Below are 20,765 nucleotides of genomic sequence, written 5' to 3'. Positions count from 1 at the left end.
GAAATCCACTAGAAGAAATGCCGTGAAGAAGGTCCCTCAATATCCCACTGTTAGGGTGAACCAGTCCCCATGACCCCCACCGCCAAGAACTCATTGGAAAATCCGGGCCGGAGGCTCACAGGGAACAGGGTGTCGCCATTCTTTTTAGCATTTTTTCCCCAGAAATGTCAGGGTGGGTGCCTCAGCACCGACTGAAGCAAGACCTGAGGCTCTGCATTCAACCGCTTGGCTCTCGCCGCGGCCGACCTGGAGGACCTCAGACAAGCCAAGCCCTCCTTCAGGCAGCTGCTTTCTCGGCCATAAATAAAGCAGGAACCGAGGGAGCGACTCCGGAGGGCCCCAGGCCTGGGGGAGGACGTGCTGTTGGTGGCCACCAGCCACGGACCCTCTGACTAGAAAGAAATGTGCTGGGGACGTCCTTTGAGCAGGCGGTTTGGCTCTCCGGGACCTCACGTCTGAGGTGAGGCTGCCAAAGAAAAGGGCACTTTTTGTGGTCAGAGCCTGGGGCTTGGACGAAACCCTTGGACAGAGGGAATATGTGCCTGGGGGAAGGCGTGGCCCCGCTGAGGAGGAGAAACCCCCCCTGTCTTGTGAGGGGTGCGGCTGCCAGGCCTCTCCGCTCAGGGAACAGTGAGCCACTGTTGGAGAGCTTGGCCTGCCCTGGCGTCCAGGTGTGCCCTGGCCAGTCAGGTGTGTCATCTCGTGAAAAGAGGCACGAAGGTCCTAGTGTCCCCCACCCCTCGCGTCCCCACCGTCGCCCAGCTCTACCGTGCCATCCCGGAACTTTCTATTCACTGGGGAAGCGCCTCCTCTGTGATCACGGCGGGTCCCATGGCGCCCGGCCCTCTGGTCCTAGACTGGCTGCTGGGTGCCGAGGCCTCCCCCCCTTCCCCCGCCAGACCTTCGTGTTCCTTTTCCACACCGGGCAGTGTCCCAGCCAAGCCGTGAGCCGTCGGATCTCAAGAGCTCACTGCTTTTCAAGGCATTTTTCCTGGCCGCTGGCCACACTTGACTGCTTGGTTATTTGGGCAGGGTTGTTCAGGGCTGTGAAACCAGTCAGGCTGGAGGGGGAGGCTGGGGCTCAACCCAGTGCGGTGGGATTTCCCTGTAGGGTCTGGGTAGGGGGGCACGGACATGTCCCCAGCAGGGACCCCTGGAAGAAACCCAGCCCCGAGATACCAGTACTTTTCCACCGGCGGGTAGGGCTGGGAAGAGGAGAAGGCTGAGCCCCAGCGACCTAGCAGCCTAGGGATTTTCCAGGCTTGCCTTGGGGAGTGGGGGGTTATCCCAACGGGGGACCAGGAATCCGGAAGCCTTTATCTTACTTATTTAATTTTATTTTAACCAAGCTTTGCTCACGGTGATAAAATGTTGAGTGGTCATGCTGGAGGCCCTCATCAATGCTGTCCCAGAACCCAATGGGCCGGAGGCGTAAAATCTCACGATTCTGCTTGGTCCCTTTAAGACCTGTTGCGGTCCGCCTGGGTTCAGTGGTAGGTGCTAGAATGAGGCATCGGTCTCGGTCTCAAGGACTCGCTGAGTTTCCTACCTTACTTACCCTGAGGTCATGTCTGCAGCTTGTGTGCCCCTGGCTTGTATCCTCATGGGTCTTGTGTTCTCTCAAGCCTAGTTCTATTTTGCTTTAACTGTTTCAGAGTTTCCACTCTGCAGTGTGGCCTTGGAGTGGGGTCCACCCCAGCTATGTCTGGGGTCCAGCCAAAGGTGGCAGCTCCCCCGTGTTAGCTCACATGGCTCCTGTCATTCCCTGAGAGGGGCCTCTGCTGTGGCCGTAACTCGCTTCCCACCCCCCACGTCGCTCTTCAGGGCCTCCTCACGGAAGCTCCGCCATGACCGATCAGTGAATGCTGTGTGTCCTCAATCGTGACTGCTGGCAGGGGCCGTGTCCCCTGTGTGACCAACAAAGCCCCAGCTCCCAGCACGGCATCCCAACACACCGTGGATGCCCAATCACGATTTGGGTTAATACCTCCAGGATGGGGGGCGGTATTAATGCCGCCAAGGATGGGCGCTGGGGGAATGACGTACACAGGTACGCCTGGGCATTTATTTGTGCGTTCTGGCTCCTCACGCTTCTGTTGGCTCTGGTTCATACCAGGCCACTCCCAGAAATGGCAGAAAAAATGATTTCTATTTAATATTCAAGTCTGATTCTTGATCTCTCAAACGGAGGGTTGTGATCAGAGGTGTGGGTTGTGGTATGCTTGTTTTACATGGAAACACAATGCAAGTGGGATCGTGGGTTCTGCCTATTTGTTGTTGTTACCGTTGCATATTGCAGAGGTGGATAATCATAGGGGCATTTTTCTGAACCAAAAAAAAAAAAAAATGGGACTGCCATCTCCTGGTCACGTGGCAAGTGTTTAAAAGTCCTAAGTTCTGACTTGGTGTTAGTATAAGGTGAGGCGTTAGTTCCTTTCGCTGTTGGCCAGTGAGAGGTGGCCCCGCTCACCTCCAGGACCACCCATGTCACACGGTGCTTTCTGCAGAAGGGCGCAGAAGGTTCTGTGTGCTTTGAATTACTCACAGGAGCATCCTTTTGAATTAAGAGTTTGGTTTTGGTGACGAATCTTCAAATGCCTCCATACTGGAACTTTGGAGTCTGGTCTAAGCATCCGCATGTAGCCGGAGCCTTCTGGTTGAAAGGCCCAGTTAGTAGGAATGTCTGCACAGGGGGCCAGGGCTTTTGGGGGCGGGGAACAGTGCGAATCCTACAGACTCTGAGTTCTAGATAACTCCCGTGCTCAGCTACCTGTGTTCTAGCCCCGTTCTGCCTCCACCCCGGGGCCTCCCTCAATGCTGAAGCTGGGCACCCGCATTTCACAGCTGGCAGCTGACACAATGTAGGCGAGCAGAGAGGAGCACACAACAAGCAAACAGCTAATGTATACAGTTTGCAAAGATGTACCTTCAGCAGGTGTCTAAACATGTATGTAAACATCGATGGGGAAAGGCACCTGGGCAGCTCGGTCGGTTAAGCCTCCGTCTCCGGCTCAGGTCATGATCTTGCGGTTTGAGGGTCCGAGACCTGCATGGGGCCCTGTGCTGACAACTCAGAGCCTGGAGCCTGCTTCAGATCCTGTGTCTCTCTCTCTCTCTCTCTGCCCCTCCCCCACTCACGCTCTCTGTCTCTGTTCTTCAGTGGGCATATCTGCGTTTCCTGCCCCGCAGGGAGATTCAAGAGTACAAAATGCAGTCACCAAACTAGCAGATTAATTTAAGATGATGCATTAGTTTGCTGGGGGTAATATTACAAAAAGTACCACAAATAAACAGGCTTACACAATAGACATTTATGGTCTCACAGCTTTGGAAACTAGAGGGTCAAAGGGTTGGTTCCTTCTGTGGGGCTGAAGGGGGGTCTGGTCCGCGCCTCTCTCTTGGCTTCTGGGGTTTGCTGGCAATCGTCGGTGTCCCCTGGTGTGTTCAGACATCGCCCCGTCTCTGCCTTCACTTCCACTGGGCGTGGTTCCTGTGTGTGTCTGTATTCAGATTTCTCCTTTTTTATAAAGACACCAGGCATATCATGGTAGGGGTGCCCCGTTACTTCAGTACTACCCCGTCTTAACTGAATACCTCTGCCACAACCTAACTTCCAACTAAGATCACATCCTGAAGCACTGAGGATTAGGGCTTGAACCCATGAATCTGTTCCGTGGGGGACACAATTCAACCCAGAACAGATGACAAATGACCAACCTTTACAACCAAATTATAAAGGGACCTCAGATTCAAGCATTTGCAAAGTACTAATCTCACCTCATGCCTTGAGGTTAATTTTAGGCACCCAAGAAAATGCCCAGGGGGAGGTTAGAAATTGCTGGGGAAGGGCAGAGTTAACCCTTTGATGCCCGTCCTAAGGCTTCCGTGATTTCTGCCTTACAGACACACACACTATTATTTTTTTTATTATAAGTTTAAAAAAAAACTTTTGAGAGAGAGAGAAAGGGAGGGAGGGAGCACATGAGTGGGTAAGGAGCAGAGGGAGAGCCAATCCCAACCAGACTCTAGTCTCACCACGGAGCTCGACATGGGGCTTGATCGATCCCACGACCCTGGGATCACGACCTGAGCCGAAATCAAGAGCTGCCCAGACCCTCAACCGACTGAGCCACTCAGGTACCCCCATACTATTGTTTTCTTAATAGTTTTCTACATGGTTTCATATTTTTAAATAAACACACACTAAGAGGAAAATCCGCATGATGTCAGAAATGGAATTGGAGGTCATTGGACATAAGTAGAAAATACAGTGAAATCATAAAAGATTGAGGTTTTGTGACTTTCCCAAGTCTCTGTGCCTGAGAATCGCTCTCTCTTCGTATAGTCAGAGTCTAGAGTTATTATTTAAAGTACAAATGGGGATGCTTTCCTGCTCGGATCAGTATGGAAAGAGACCAGAAACGGGAAAAGCACCTTCGTGTGAGCTGCTGTTATTTAGCCATGTCGGAGTGTGGCCGACACTTACCTCAGGTACCACAAGGGGATGCATCGCCCTGAGTTTAGGAAAGACTGACACAGTCTGGTGTCCACATCTCGTGGATGAGAACTTTAAGGCCTCTGGGAAACAGAGATCTCTGACAGCCTTCGGACCCCATCGCTAATTCATGGCCAACCTGACTCTAGTCCAGTGGTTCTTAACCAGGTGCCATTTTGCATCCTTCTTCCCTTCAGGGGATATCAGACAGTGGTCTGGAGACATTTTTTATTTTCCCTACTGGCATCTAGTGGGTGAGGTCAGGGAGGCTGCTAAATATCCTGTATCCTGGGCACAGGACTGGCTCCACCACAAAGAGTGATCCAGCCCCAAATGTCCCTAATGCTGAGGTTGAGGACCCTTCTCCAGGACTTCTTGGCTCTTGTCTTCTCTTTGCCCCCTTCCTCCTGCTGCCTCTTCCACTTGACTGCAAGTGCTGTCTGTCTTCAAAGCTAACCAGTAGCTTCTTTGGCTGTACCAAAGAAGGATTGGAAGACATCATCTTCTATAACTTACGAGGCTTCTAAGCCTTTTGGTGGTACAAGTTACCACCTCTGGTTCTCCCAACGATCTCTTGGCCACGTACTCTTGTTAAATTTTCCCTGTTACTCATTAGAAAAAGCTTGAAATCGGATGGTGGCAGAAATGGGACTCCCCTCCGTCTTCCTACACACAAAACAGTAGGATGATCTCCATTCCCGCCCTAAATGGAGGAAGTTTAGTGAAGTGGGGTTTCTTAGGGTGGTACTCTGAAGGATTTTATATCCACCCAACAGAACAAAAAGATAAGTCTGCTTATGTATTATGCCTTCAAGAGGCATCCATCCTTGTAAGGACAGAAAGACAACTCCGCTGAGTTCTTATAATACAGATCCAGCTAGAAATTTGCAGAGCCAAGGTGGAGGGGAAGGGAGGGCTCGGAGCAGCTAGGTAGGAAGAGATGAATATCCACCAAGTAGTACTGGAAACCACTGTTCCAAAACTCATATTGATGCCTGTGCAAAGGTCATTCTGCCCAGTTCTTTCTGAAACCTCTAAGGTGATGGGCATACTCAATCTCCCCCTGGTTGTGAGCCTGACCCTTCACTCTGTAAGTCCATAGAACTTTGCCTACCATGTCTTGGTGTAAGGCATGGTTCCACAGCCTGTGCCCATATGCATTGTGAGCCCAGTACAGCTGGGTTTTGTGGAGTTTCTTCATTAGACTCTGAGCCTTTGGTGGCAAGGCGTGTTTATCCCATGTTCCTCCGTACATCCATGTGTGGATCACTACTCCCCTGCAGGCCATTTGGTTACATGTTTGGGGGTTTCTGAGCCTTTTGGCAGGAGGCTGGACTTCTCCCAGTCTGCCCCCCGCCCCATCTCTCCCAACCCCTCCCCTCAGCCATTTTGTCTGTCGATGGGCTGGCAGATTCACCTGTGTTCCCACAGTTCCTGGGTCTCATTGGCAGCCTGGAATGACCTCTGACTCTCAGTTTAAGTAACTGTTTCTGAAGATCATACTCCACATGGAATCAGTGGTGTCACACCATGGGAGGGACCAGGCGGGGTCCCCGGACTGCCCTGCCCCGAGTGGGGGCTGGTTGCCGTGGGATCAGGGAGCCAAGTTAAACAAGCCAGTGATCTGTCCGGCTTCTGGTTACCACTCAAGGCTTTACACTCAGCTGAGCTCGGAAAATGAGGCGTCCTACTATGGGGCTTTAGGAATTCCATTTAATATTTTAAAATATCTGCGCATTCTTTCCTGGTCTCGGTGAAGTAACCTCTTTTCTGTTAGGGTTTCCTGATAAACCTGAAGAAATCCCCACCGTTGTCCACCCATGGCTTCCACGAGTTAAATAATCATTCTTTGAGCTCACGGCTTGCCTTTCTTCTGAAATCACAGATCTCTTACCCCACTGTCTGCTCCAGCTTGGTTCTCCTATGTCCTCAGACATCCCCGGGAGACAGGAAGGAGGAGGAACGATGGCCCAGATTTTGCCGATGGGGATGATAAAACAGCATAAATGCAGGGTCGAGGCCATGCTGTCACCAGGCTCCCATGAGGGCCTCTTGCTGGTCTGATTTTGAGCCCAGCCAAGTACCTCCCGATGGCCTCATTGGAGCACCCCGCCTCAGCCAAGCTTTCTCGCTTTTCTCTCCTTGGCAATTAATTGATCACCTACTGCCTGCCGACTGTATGGGGGTGTCTGTGCATGATGCGTTTCTACGGATGCTCAAAAAGTGTTAAAGGGGCACCTGGGTGGCTTAGTTGGTTGAGTGTCTGACTTCAACTCAGGTCATGATCTCACAGTTTGTGGGTTCGAGCCCTGTGTCGGGCTCTGTGCTGACCGCTAGCTCAGAGCCTAGAGTCTGCTTCACATTCTCCCTCTCTCTCTCTCCCTCCCCTGCTCGCGCTATCTCTTTTTGTCTCTCAAAAATAAATAAAACATTAAAAAAAATCTTTTAAAGCGTTAAAAACCCAAGATGGTACAGCTGGAAAGTGCACAGTGTAGAAATGCCCGCCATCCTCCTTTCCACTAAAACCAAGTTAAACTTCTGGCTAATGACCCCACAATCATTTCGTCCTCTCCTGCCCAGACGCCCCCACCCTGCCAACCCATGGAGGTGGGAGCCGCCTTCTCCCCCGGCTCCTCGCTCTTGTGCGTATCCGTGCACATGCGCATAGTATGACGTATGTTATATAACGTGCACACCTAATACCCATCACACAGCATGAGCACCGCTTGTTTGGGGCATCATCTCTCCTATAAGGTTTTCGGCTCTGGGGAGCTTGCAACCTGCCGTTCCCTGCTTTGTATTTCTTTCAAAAATATTTTTTTAATTAAGTTTATTTATGTATTTTGAGGGTGGGGGAAGGGCAGAGAAAAAGAGGGAGAGAATCCTAAGCAGGCTCTATGCTGCCAACGCAGAGCCCGATGCAGGGCTCGGACTTGCAAAACCTCAAAATCATGAGGTGAGCCGAAACCAAGAATCAGACACTCCACCGACTGAGCTACCCGGGCGTCCTGTGTGCTTTCTATTTCTGGTGCTCGTACTAACAACTGGCACACAGTAGGTGCTCCATTAACGCTGACATGCGTCCGTGGTGTCCGTGGCGTATAGTGATTTTAGATAAGGTCCGTGCCTGTGTCGTAATTTGTTGTTAAAAGATCACTGGAAGGCTTCGTGGTGGTGTTTGCTTAGGAAAACCCATCCTTGGGGTGCCTGGGTGGTTCAGTTGGTTAAGTGGCCGACCTCAGCTCAGGTCATGATCTCACAGTTCGTAGGTTCGAGCCTCACATCAGGCTCTGTGCTGACAGGTTGGAGCCTAGAGCCTGCTTCGGAGTCTGTGTCACCCTCTCTCTGCCCCTCCCCCACTCACACTCTGTCTCTCAAAAATGAATAAATGTTAAAAAATTAAAAAAGAAAAGAAAAGAAAAGAAAAGAAAACCTCTCCTTGGGCACCTGGGTGGCTCCGTCGGCTTAGCGTCTGACTCTTTGGCTTAGGTCATGGCCTCAGGGTTGGTGGGTTTGAGCCTCAACTCAGGCTCTGTGCTCACGGTGTGAAGCCTGGGTGGGAGTCTCTGTCTCTGTCTGTCTCATTCTCTCTCTCTCTCTCTGCCCCTCCCCAAGTTGTGCACGCGTGCTCTCTCTCTCTCTTAAAATAAATACACTTAAAAACAACAACAACAATAAGAAAAGAAAATCCCTGCTTCCCTGCAGGGTGGTGGCCGCTGTCGGTGTCCATCAGGCAGGCAGGTCTCTGTGTGGTCCCGAGGAAGGGCTGGGAGGTGAGTGTGCCCCTCCACACCACCCCCATTCCTCGCCCCGGCTGGCCCTGTGTCATCTGGCTGCCCCTGGACGTAGTGCCGCTCAGTGCAGGCTCGGGACAGCGTCTTTGTCTTCCCATAAAAGACTGGCGTGGGCAGGCTCGTGGTGTCAGACGGAGTGTCTTCAGGCCTCAGAACGATCAGGGGCTGACACCTGTGCCCCAGGACCCTGCCAGGCCTTGGAGGTAGGGGGGGGGGGGCTGTGATGGCCCCCTGGGAATGAGAAACCGGGGGGGGAAATGGGCACAGCCTGGCCCTCTGCGCTCCTGTCAGCCAGGGAGCATTCAACTCCGTTTTCCGTTAAATGCCGGGGTCCTAATCCATGTGCGTTAGGCGGGAGGGAAGGCTGTTAAACATAAGGCATCTCTTATGCCCAGACCTTGTTGCAAGTGCTTTACCAATATTAATTTAACCTTCCAACAGACTTCTAGGTAGGTATTACCCTTATTCCCCAAATTGTTGACAGATGAGGAAACTGAGACACAGAGAAGTCCAAGACTTTGGGTAAATGGTGGAGGTGGGATTCAAACCACGCACTCCAGCCCGGTTCTGGGTTCTCCTGCTTTAAGAAAGATGTTTGAGAGTTTGAGGGCCTAGTCCCCACTGCCCTGGACTCCTGAGTTTGCTGAAATAGCGCCCCCCCCCCCCCCCGCCAGTGGGTATTTGTGCAGAAAGTGGCCCTTCTCTGGCGGAGATTGGGCATGCAGGGGGTGGTATGCAGCCTGGAGTAAAGTTTCGGGGGTTCTGCAGTGCGGCCCAGGGGAAACTGTTTGCTGGTGTTGAGAGAGGAGACGAAGATGGAAGAAGCCGTGGCAATGCCCTGGGGCGGGCATCCCCTCCCGACCAGCCCGGACACCCGCCCCGGGGAGGGGGGGAGGGTTGGGAGCCCCCTTGCCCCCCCCGCCTTGCTGTACAGCTATTAAGTGGGGATTTGCCAATCAATAAATCAAGGCACCTGAAAAATGAACTGCAGAACCACACTGGCTCCTTTCCCCCTTCTTGATTAACACAAACAACATCGTGAAATGTCAACCTGTCAGTCGTTTGGAAAGTTTGTGGCATGGAAAGGCGATTACCCAAATGACTTTTTAAAAGTAGGAGAATTTGCCTGTCTGAACGGTTTTTAATTAATGCCCCGAGTTAATGTTAATAACTCTTCATAGCTCAGGGACCCGGCCTTGGGGTGGGTTTAGGAAACACTTGGTATCTCTGGCAGAGGTAGGGTGTTGGCCTGGCTGGCAAGGGCGGGGGAGGGGGGGATGTTGGCAGCTTTTGAAAGCTAAGGGACCTCGGGGTCCCTTCGGGCCTCAGAGGGGAGCAGGCTGTATGCAGGGAGGGTGTGGGTTCAGTAGCATCGTGACTCTTCATGGCGACCGTCAGATTTGCTGCTGCCCAGGTCGGCTCCCCAAATACGTACCCCCCCTTACCCAGGGATTCTTTGAAAAAAAAAGTGTGGCTTGGGGTTACACCATTTCAACTTAGCTCCCTGATTTTCTGTGATCTCATATTCCCTTAAAATATCATTGGAAAAGTGTTTTTGAGTTGAGCATTTTCTTTTCCATTAAACACGGTGAAACCGACACACTTGGAGGCCAAGACTTGGCGAGAGGGCGGGGCCCAGGGGCCTCGCACACCTCTGCCGGGCAGCCCTCGGCAGGCCAGCACGTAGCCGCAGAGCCCTCCTGATCCTTGATGCTCCTGCTCCCAGCGGGTACTTGGAGGGGAACTTACCGACACCACGTGCTCCGGAAGGTGTCCCCAGGGGCAAAGAGGTGGTCTTAAAGGAGAAAACCGATGGGCTTGTGAACTTTCTATTTTATTTTCTTTTTTCCTTTTAAGCACTGTGGGTTGGGCTCTGTCTTTAGGTTCCTGTTAGAGACCCAGCTCAGGCAAGACCCAGGACAGAGCGCAGGAGCCCCAATGTTGGCAGCTCCAGGTGGAGGTGGGGTGCGGAAGACTTGAGACGGGCGCCTCCAGGGGCACCAAGGACAGCCGCTCTGCTCCGCAGTCGTGAGGGAGCTTTGCCATTGTGCCCGTCACCCCATCTTTGTTTGTTTTTAATTTTTTTAATGTTTATTTTTTCAAAAATTTTTATTCGTTTTTTGAGAGACAGAGACAGAGCACAAGCAGGGGAGGGGCAGAGAGAGAGGGAGACACATAACCCGAAGACAGGCTCCAGGCTCTGAGCTGTCAGCGCAGAGCCCGACGCGGGGCTCGAACCCATGAATCGCTAGATCGTGACCTGAGCCAAAGTCAGACGCTCAACCGACTGAACCCCCCCAGGAACCCCAGGCACCCACATCTTTGGAGGACTGTGGGCCAGAGCGTGGCACAAAGCAGTAGCAAAACTCCTCTCATCAAGGGTTTATCCTGGGCTCCGGGGGTCCCAACACAAGAGGCATGTTGCCTGTGCTCCAGGATTTCAAGATCTCCTTGGAGCAGGTGTGAGTGGGGAGACAGGATAGGGAAGCTCTTCCTCCTCCCGTCCCCTATTCAGCACACGTGTGGGGGCGCCCTGTAATACAGTGGCTTGAGTGTGAGCTGCCGCTGAGGCCTGGGAAGTCCGGTGGCTTCTCAGGGAGGTGGGACCTGGGCTGGGCCTCAAGGGAAGGTGTTAGGGAGAGACAGAGGGAGGGAGGCACTCCAGGTGTGGGGAGCGAAGATTAGATAAGAAGTGGAGAAACCCTGGGCTGGGAGAGGAGAGGAAGGACAGTGTAGATGGCCTCTGATTTCAGGCGGGCGTGTGGACGGCAGTAGGGAGCCGCACAGCTCTGTTGAGCAGGGTTTGGTAGACCTAGTTGATATTTTAGAGTGATAAACCGGGAGAGGGACACTGAAGGGGCAGGATCGGCCGGATGCGGCAAGTTGAAAGCCCATGTAGGGGGTCATTGTGGCCGTGGAAGGCAGAATAGCAAGGTGGCTGTCCACTTCATCCCTGGAGCCAGAGGATCTTGGTGCAAAATGTGGACTCAACTCTGCTAGTCTCGTGACCTTGAACTAGTTGTAAATCTTTCTGTAGGTCAATTACCTTATCTTTCACGTAGGGAATACTAATATTCATCCAACCAAAAGAGGGCTGCATCCTACAACGTGTGCTGATCACACAGTGGAGAACCAGACAGCCACTCTGCACGCAGGAATCTTACAGTCTAGTAGTAGGGTTGTAGGCAGACACACAGACTAAAAGGAAATAAATACGTCTGATCAGCTCAGATTAGGTTAAGTGCTATGAAGAACACAGTGGCTTTCACTGCTTGGGTGGCCTGCGTCATAGGGTCATCACAGACGCCTCTCTAAGAGCAGTCGAAGCCGAGACTTCGGAAGTTAAAGTGTTTCAAAGCTGAGGACACAGTACATGCAAAGACCCCGAGACCCCAAAGAACTTAGAGCTTTTCAGCCCAGACATAGAGCTAGTGTGCGGACGGATAGAGAACAGAGTGAGACGTGGCACAAGATGAGGGAACTGAGTAAACGAACACATGTAAAAGGCTGGGACACAGTAAACACTCAACAGGTGACATTTTTATTATGTGGATGTTCTGAGCCTGAGGTTGGCGAGAGCCCGGCTGTGGTCAGGGCCATGGGGACAAAAGAGAAGACAGATCATGAACATGAACAACAATGTCAGAAGAACCGGTGAGAGGTGGGGTGACTCCCGTGATTTGGGGGGGATATTGCCCATGTGGATAACTGAGAGAGAGAAGTTAAATTCCCCAAAATGGGGAGGATCCGAGGGGGGCCTGGTGGAGGGCATCAGGGGGTCCCTTGGATGTGGAGAATTTGAAGTTCTTTGGGAATCATTGATTAGCTTGCACACTGGGGCTTGGGAAAAGGGGGCAGGGAGTTGGGAACTGTTCAAGAATGAGAGGAGGCCTGAGCCGTGGGGTCCCCCTCTATGCTGGACCCAGGAGGAAGAGGAGGATGGGGGAAGCTCCTGAACCCGGGCACCCGAATGAGGCCCGGGAGGATCCTGGTTCTCGGGCTCCAATCCGCCCTCCCCGTCCCAGGCTCTCCTGCAGCAGCGGGCCCCTTATTTCTGGCGTTGCCTCTGCGTCTCCATGGAGCTTGGCCTCCGTTTCCAGCCTGGGGTTATGTAACAGGCTCCGGGAAGTGCACGAGGCCGTAGGTCCTGAACCAAAACGGCTAGTGTCATCAGAGCCCTCTGTCTCTAAAGGCACAGGTATTTGGAAAATGCCACGGAGCAGGTCTGTTAACCCTCTGGCCTACAGCCTGTCAGTCAAGTTAGGTTTCTTGGTCAAGTTTACCGTTCGAGCCAATATTGACTGTATCCTTCAGTGCAAAGTGCTGTTCTCCTGTCAGTGAGTCTGCGGGCTGCCCTTCTTGCTGCCCGCGTGTGTCTTTCTTACCCCTGGGCTGTGGGTCACACAGCAGGTCCCAAGGGGCACCCTTGCTGGATCTCATCTCAAACCCCAACTTGGGCGTTTAGCTTGATTTCTGATTTCACAAGCAATCCTGCAACTTCTGTTTTGAATGGTGTTGTTGTTGTTGTTGTTGTTTGGGTTTTTTTTGTTGTTAGAAAGAGAGTGTGAGCAGTGGAGGGGCGGAGGGAGAGAGAGAAAGAATCCTAAGCAGGCTCCAGGCTCAGTGTGGACTTGATCCTACCACCCTTGGATCATGACCTGAGCTGAAATCAAGAATCAGACGTTCAACCGACTGAGCCACCCAGGCGTCTCTTGACTGCTTTTTAAAAACTACATTTATCGCTTTATTTCTAATTGAAGACGATGGATGTCCATTTTATTTGTATTTTTTTTAAATACCAAGACCTTTTTTTTCCTTTACCAAACGATGCCATTCACTTTCGACATGCAGAAATGAAACCAATTACCCATAAACTTACTCTCCAGAAATGGCAGTGGTTAACCTTTTGCTTTCTCCTTCCAAGGTTGTTTTTCTAAACTATGCAATTCTGCAATCTATTTATGTTTATGCTAATAGCACTTATACTTATCAATTACTTTCTGTTGGCCAGGAAATATATTACACGGCTGAGCAAATGGTTTATTTTAGTACCAAGAACCAATTTGTGAAGTATTTTATATCCTCGAATAGAAATCTCAGGAATGATCATGGCTCACGGTCGTGGAAGGCTTACTAGTGACAAAGAATGGTCACCACTGCTGTCCCCATTTTTCGGGTGAGAAAATGGATACCCAGGAAGGGGACCACAAGGGTACAGCTAGCTGGTGGTCAAGCTGCAATTTTAATCTTAGACTCTCTGACTCTAGAACCCGGAAGTGGGTGACATAAGTTCGATGATTTGCCAAGACTCTATGTCGTCCATCTGTGGCAAATTTGCTGGATGGATACTCGACATCCACTTGTCCGTCTTTCTGTGCTTAGAATGGGCAGTTCTTCAAATACACATCAGTGTGTTCACCGTCAGAAAGAGAGACACTTTTCTTCGCTTTTCTTCCCTCCTCCCGCGACTCCTCAGTACAGTCGGCATGGAATGGATGTCTGTCTCCTTCTAAAAAGTATTCCCTCGTCTCTCCCTTTTTGGAGTCAGATCTGAGATTTGGCTAGAACTCTTTACAGACATTGTCATCCAGCTGACAGTAAGTTTGCACAGTCCGGCGCCCCTTTCCTCCCCTCTTAACTGGGTCGCCTAGAATCCTTATGGATTAGGTGGAAGGAAACCGCATTTCTGTTGCTTTAAGTCAAAGGTTATTGTTTAGAACTGGTTTGCTTTCTTTTTAAAAAAAAATTTTTTTATGTCTTTATTTTATTTTGAGAGAGAGACAGAGACAGAGAGGGTGCACGGAGGAGGGGCAGAAAGAGAGGGAGACACAGAATCTGAAGCAGGCTCCAGGCTCTGAGCTAGCTGTCAGCACAGAGCCCGACATGGGGCTCGAACCCACGGACCGTGAGGTCATGACCTGAGCTGAAGCCGGACGCTTAACTGACTGAGCCACCCAGCTGCCCCAGAACTTTCCCCTAAACTCATTGACCTGGGGTGTATACACATACATACATAGCCTCCCCCCTAAACACACTCACTCACTCATGCATGCATACATATATTTTTGACTTGAGATTGCCCGGATACAGTAAATCCCCACGCCACTTTCATCAAAGAGCAGACATTCTGTGGGCTCCACTATAAACCTGCAAAAGCACGCACTTTGTCTCTGAGCCGGGTCAGTCTCCTAGAGAAGCACGTTGAAATAATTCCTGGGGCAGATCACGCTGGCATCACGTGGTCCTCAGCCTCTGCACTCATCACCTCCTTATTTCGCAGACTTCCCTCTGCAGTAGCCAGGAAGGCGTGAGCCCTAAATACCCCTCTGTTGACCTGGGGCTTCGACTTTCAGCTGCAGGGCTGACTTAGGAGTCTAGGCAGGGAATTTATTCCCCCAGGGGGGACCCCCAGAAAGGCACACAGGGGAAATAGAGGGAAACCTTGGTGCCCTGACACAGTGCTTTTCTCGGTTAGGTAAAGGATAATCCTCCACTTGCTGTCAGCTTGCCCTGACATTGCGGTAACAGGTCTTTGGTGATCTAGCCGTGCCTGAGCTAAGGAGGTAGGTCCTGGCTCTCATTAAGAGGCGTCTCCTATAGAAAGGCTCTTTGGAAGGGAGGTGGGCAGGAGACGGGCCGAGGGAGAGAGAGGGAGAGAGAAACAGTGTGTTTAGGGAAATGTTTATCTATGATTCTTCTCCAAGTACACATTTCATAGTTGGGCCAGAATAATTAGGAGGTAAATTACCAGCCGGGCATGTCGGTTCTTTTGTTTACTTGTGCTGGGTTAGTGCCAACTAATAAAGCCCTTGATTTGGGTCTGGGATGTCCCAACTTTTCTCTCATGAAAAATTAACTGCCTTCCTACTTACCTCTTTCTCTTTTTATTTTTTTTTTATTTACTCTTTTTTTTTTTAATGTTTATTTATTTTTGAGGCAGAGAGAGACAGAGCTTGAGGCAAGGAGGGACAGAGAGAGAGGGAGACACAGAATCCGAAGCAGGCTCCAGGCTCTGAGCGAGCTGTCAGCACAGAGCCCAATGCGGGGCTCGAACCCACAAACCATGAGATCATGACCTGAGCCGAAGTCGGATGCTCAACCGACTGAGCCACCCAGGGGCCCCTCTTTATCTCTTTATCTGTCTCTTCCAGTTGTGCCTCATTTGGTTTTAGCTAAAGTGGCTTCATCTGTGGGGAAGATGGCAGGGCACCTTGCTTGTCTAAAAGCCAGACCTGGATGCAGTGGGGAGGTGAGGGGGTTGGCAGCAGAGGACTCTGCCTCCCCCAACCCCCATCCCTGCTTCCTCAGCAAGAAAATTAAAGAAGATACATATACCCTAATCCTGACCTGGGGGCGAATCCCAATAAAGATCCAGGTTAATTTTTCCTGCCGGTACAGCCCTCGAATTTGTTGTATGAATCAGACGGCTCTGCGGCCCTAATTTGCCAGATCAGATTGTGTGATTATCTTTTATAGGCCTGGGTGTGAGGTGTGCTTGGAGTTGATGGGGCAGGGGGCTGAGTTTGTGTGTGTGTGTGTGTGTGTGTGTGTGTGTGGACCTCAGAGGCGCTGCTGTGCCTGCTGGGTAGAGCTGTGCCCACAGGGCAGGGGTGGGGGCTCATCGGCCTGGTCAGAAGCAGGCCCGGTGCACCTGCACAGAATAGAAGAGCTTGGGACAGAGTCAGCGGGGCGTCGTTGGGAAGCACTTGGGGGAAGGCCTTTGGGCTGGGGCGGGGGTCTCCCAGAAAGGACATTCGACAAAGGATCTGCGTAAAGGGTGGCAAGTTTGGAAAGAAGTCAGACTCCGAGCCGGATGAGATGCTCGTGACCTTAGGCCCTTTTGCCTTCATGAGCTCCTTCCCCAACAAGAAAAAAAAATTAAAAATGACATTTTATTACTTAAAAAATGTTTTAAGTTTATTTGTATGTTAATGTTTATTTTTGAGAGAGAGAGTGAGCATGAGCAGGAGAGGAGAGAGGGAGACACAGAATCCGAAGACAGGCTCCAGACTCCGAGCTGTCAGCACAGAGCCCAACATAGGGCTTGAACCTGTGAACTGTGAGATCATGACCTGAGCTAAAGTCGGATGCTCAACCAACTGAGCCACCCAGGCGCCCCTAAAAATGATGGCTTATGATTGCAGTGATTTTAAGGGTGAATATCATCCAGCTGGGTTCATTGTTATGGAGGCATTAATATTATACTGTTTATTCCTTCTAGTTTCATAAGAAAATTGGAACGTTTTCGTGGATCGGGGTCCTGGGCCCTGCACCCTGTGCTCAGTGGGCATCAGCCTTGGTACATTCTGAGACATGGGGCCCAGCGGTTTGGCCTGCTGACCGCTCCCTGGCCTGTTTTGTAGAAGTGACTCCCCTGTGATACTGGACCCGTTCAGAAGGTCCAAGAATACTCCTCAACTGCAACCCTTATTCTGGCCAAAGAGGGACCTCTCGATTACAAAGTGTTAAAAGCTGGTGTTTGATCTTGCCCTACCCTGGGCTTCCGCTGCACCATGTGGCTTTCTGTCTGCATGACCGACAGCACAGGTGGAGGGGCAAGGAGGTGGGTCGGTGTGGCCCTGGACGTGTTCCAGGCTGGTATCTCCCTGGGGCTCAGTCACAGGTCCCCAAGAGGACCAGCCCCTTCCGTCATGGGCGGAGGTGGTTGGACCAAGAACCACTAGGTGGTGTTGGGCTCAAGGTTTCCCTGGAGATGTCTGGAAGGAACCGGTCAGGGTGGAGTGGGGTACAGATGGAAGGGAGGGACCTTGGGGGGCAGGCTACGGGTGACCCGGATGCAAGCTCAGAGGTTCGGTGCTGGGCGTGGCTGGCTGCCATTGGCCACCTTCCGAGGGAGCACCATCCACTCCCTGTCCTGCCGGAGTCCACACTGAGGATGGATAGGCAGCGGGGAGGTGGGTGTGCGGCCACCCAAGGGCTCCACGTGCCAGGTGCTGAGCCGGCGTGCCGTGGGCAGGGAGAGGCTGCATCCACGGTCAGAACAACACGTCTATTGAATGCAGCATTTCTCAGAGTGTATTTCCAGCCGGGGTTAGATTGCTAAGAACTGGATTGGAGGGGGAAGGGGAGGTGGCACGGCAGAGGGGCAGCTGTCTCTTGGAATGTGAGTGACGTCTCTCTGCCACTTCAGAAGTCAGCTGGGCAGGTCTCGGGGCTGCTGGAGAAGTGGCGGGGAGGCTGGGGCAGGGTGGGGTCAGTTTGCCTGAGGTTTCTGGGGCAGGGGACACAGGCCGGTGTGTGAGGGCATCCCTGCTAAGCCCTGGTTATTACTCAGAGGGCTCTGTTGGACCCCCAGTGCTGGGCTCGCCCAGGAGCTTCTTAGAAATGCAGATTCTCAGGCTGCCACCTCAGACTTGTTGAATTTGAACTTTATCAGACTCTCCAGATGATCTGTACATTTTAACGCATGTGAAACTTTCCTGGGTAACTTAAAATGCTGTTTAACCCAATGCTCAGAGACCTTACTTTATACCAATTAGAGCTGCTGACAAGGGGCCCAGGCTTCAGGATGATTTTCCACTTGCCAAGAGGAGTGATTTCAGTGAGTAGCCGGGTCTGGGAGCCTCGGTGGTGAGATCCATTCATCCACCTCTATGGGGTGTAAGCCCCCCATGCCCCAGTCTGCTCCTACATCAGCTGGATCGAAATGTCACAGGAGCAGGGTGAGCCCAGATGTACTTGTGTTAAATTTCCCATGACCCCTGGTAGGGTGACGCTGGGAGCATTTCCGTTCATCTACACTTTGACTCCAAGGGGGTTATCGATGCTTTCCACCTACTGAACTGAACATTGGTGGTGACTTTATATAAAGCGAGAACAGGAGTGGGAATCCGTTCTGGCGCCCGAGGTGAATTCGGAGGAGACGTTGTGGTTTTGCTTCTTTTCGATGACCTTTCTAGCATGGGGGAGTTGTCTGGTTATGTCTCAAGTGTTGCACGGCTCAGTGGAGCCGAAACTGTTGAGCTCCTTGCCCTGCACCCAAGAGCCCGACATTGCATTTGAGGTTGGCCTTGGGATAAGGTCTTGGGCATGGTCGGAGGAGCTGGCCTGGCAGGCGTGTGTCCCCAGGATTGGGGGAGGGGGTTGTGGGGCTCAGGGGATGCCGATCTGGTGGCGGGCATGGGTGGGTGGGGCTGGCCACAGAGGACCAGCCAGGACCCTGTCCTCCGTAACTCTAGAAACCGAGGTGGGGGGATCCGGGCCCCAAGATGATGTGTGTGTGCGTCCAACGAAAGAACAAAAACACCACCCAAACAATTCTTTCCCTTGTGAGTGAAGGTTACAAGTTTTCTGTTTCAAATCAGATGGTATCAGTTTCCCCCTTTTTCTTTCTTCTCTCTGTTTTCATTTGCCAATCTAGGGGTCTAGAGTGATTTCTTTGAGCCTAATGATGGGGAAGCTTAGAATGGAGCTATTATCTTAAATACCTTTTGAAATACTACTCTTCCTGGTGTCTGAATCAGGTTGAACAGAGGTCGGATTTAAAGATTAAATATCTATTTTAGCGGCAGCAGCAACTATGCCGATTACTGCATACGTTTGCTCAGGAATCATATGGACGGCACCAATAGCCTTGCTCTCTAGAAACACAAAAAGGAATCAATGCAAGTGTCGCTAGTAATGGGAGGGGCCAGGCAGAGCTAGATGGTCCCTCCCGATTTATCCCATCTGATGAATTCAGACATCCCATAAAGTCAGACCGTACAAAATTCAGTAGTATCCTAGGAGTCATAGACTGAAGGGACCCTCAAAGGCAGAACAACTCAGGACTGTGGCAAGAGATGATTTTTCTAAAGTAAAGATCCACTGTAAATTTAAGATTTAACTTGAAATAAAATTGCTTTCCAATGTCATATTCATCCCATTTTGTTGTAGGTAGTGTGAATTAAGATGGTAACCTGTACTTCATTGACAGTATTCTCCCATTTGCCATGTCTGCTGCGGACATGGCAAATGGATTTTTGCCTTTATTCAGAATGAATGTAGTTTTATTCTATATTAAAGAATAATCGGGCGCCTGGGTGGCTCAGTCAGTTGGGCATCAGACTCTGGATTTCGGCTCAGGTCATGATCGCAGGGTCGTGGGATCGAGCCCTGAGTTGGGCTCCATGCTGAGCGTGGAGACTGCTTGAGATTCTCATTGTCTATCTGTCTGTCTCTCTCTCTCTTTCTCTCTGCCCCTCCCTGACTTGTGCTCTCTCTCTCTCCCTCTAAAATAAAGGGTAAAAAAAAGAATAAACAGCTATGAAACCCCTATGTCCTTTGTAGGCTGTCATTCAGAGACTGCCATCTCTACGTTTTAAGCTTGAAGATGAGTTTTATTATCTTATTCCTGGCGTAACCCTCCCTTCTTTTTCTAGGTGAAGTCAGAAGTTTGAGGCTGGCCTGCGTAGATGCTCCGAACCAGACAAAAAGGTGAGCTGCGAGCAGTGATCGGGGGTGGGGGCGCCCCCCTTCTTGCTTTGGGAGTTTTGTTTCTTTTACAGCAAAATCCCTCTTCCCAGACACCCCTAATACACCTGCACCCACAGGCCAGCCCAGAGGGGTGATTGGCAGGCACCAATTGCAGTTGGCTGTCCGAGGAGGTCCAGGGACACAGGTTAATAAATACGAACAGTCATAGCAGTTAATTCTAGGCGGGCTGTGTTCTCACAGCTTCTCCCTGGGTGACCTCGTTCTCACCTGTCACGGCCCGAATGGGTCAGCGCGTTCTACCCAACCTGCAGATTAGGAGACAGAGGGACCAGTTAGATGCCCAGGGTTGCCTTCCGTCGCTTCCTCCCTTTGCGACTCTAGGCTGGTGGCCTTCACTTCCTGAGACCTCAGTTTTCACATCTGTAAAATGGGGACAATGCAACAAAATCCCTGCTCTTTTGGGACATGAAATGACAGGTTACGGAGTGAAGTGCCTGTCATAGCTCCCGGGATGTATTAAGTAGACAATTAATGTCAATGGGTTCTTTCCCCCCCTCTTTAGCTCCGGATGTGATCTGGGGTGAATCGTTAAGCCTCTCACCCGTAAGATGGCGATGCTAGTTCCTTGTCCTCAGGGGAGGTCATGAACTAAGTGAGACAATACAAAAATACAAATGAAAGCCTAGATCATAATAGATGCGCTGAGGCTTCCCTTCCTTATTTCTCTTATTCCTCTTATTCTTCATGGATCAGTAGAAGGAAGATGCCCAACGGGTTACCTCCTCCATCCCCTACAACACCGAATCCTGACAGCTGCTCTCCAGCGGTTTTCGGATATGATCCTTCCCCTCCCTTCTCGCCGCCACCCCGCTGATCTTGACTTTGGTAGCACACGCTGGGATACTCACGGGGGGCTCCAGCCTTTAGATTTCCAGTCTTTTTTTTTTTTATTTAAATCTTTTTTTATGGTTTTTATTTTATTTTTGAGAGACAGAGACAGCAGGAGCAGGGGAGGGTCAGAGAGAGAGGGAGACACAGAA

General features: G+C 51.3%; 1 long non-coding RNA gene across 2 annotated transcripts in view; it reads left to right on the top strand.

Annotated features, from left to right (window-relative positions):
* The window catches only part of LOC115282327, a 157,732-nt gene that overhangs the window by 116,862 nt on the left and 20,105 nt on the right, over nt 1-20,765 (top strand). For both annotated transcript variants that reach the window (XR_003904598.1, XR_003904597.1), the window contains exon 2: nt 19,671-19,725. This is a non-coding gene — a long non-coding RNA (uncharacterized LOC115282327). The remainder of the gene's footprint in view (nt 1-19,670; nt 19,726-20,765) is intronic.

Source organism: Suricata suricatta, chromosome 17, assembly GCF_006229205.1.
Source record: "Suricata suricatta isolate VVHF042 chromosome 17, meerkat_22Aug2017_6uvM2_HiC, whole genome shotgun sequence".
NCBI classification, from domain to species: domain Eukaryota; kingdom Metazoa; phylum Chordata; class Mammalia; order Carnivora; family Herpestidae; genus Suricata; species Suricata suricatta.
The sequence above is the reverse complement of the archived record's forward strand: the minus strand, read 5'-3'. Positions and strand labels throughout refer to the sequence as shown.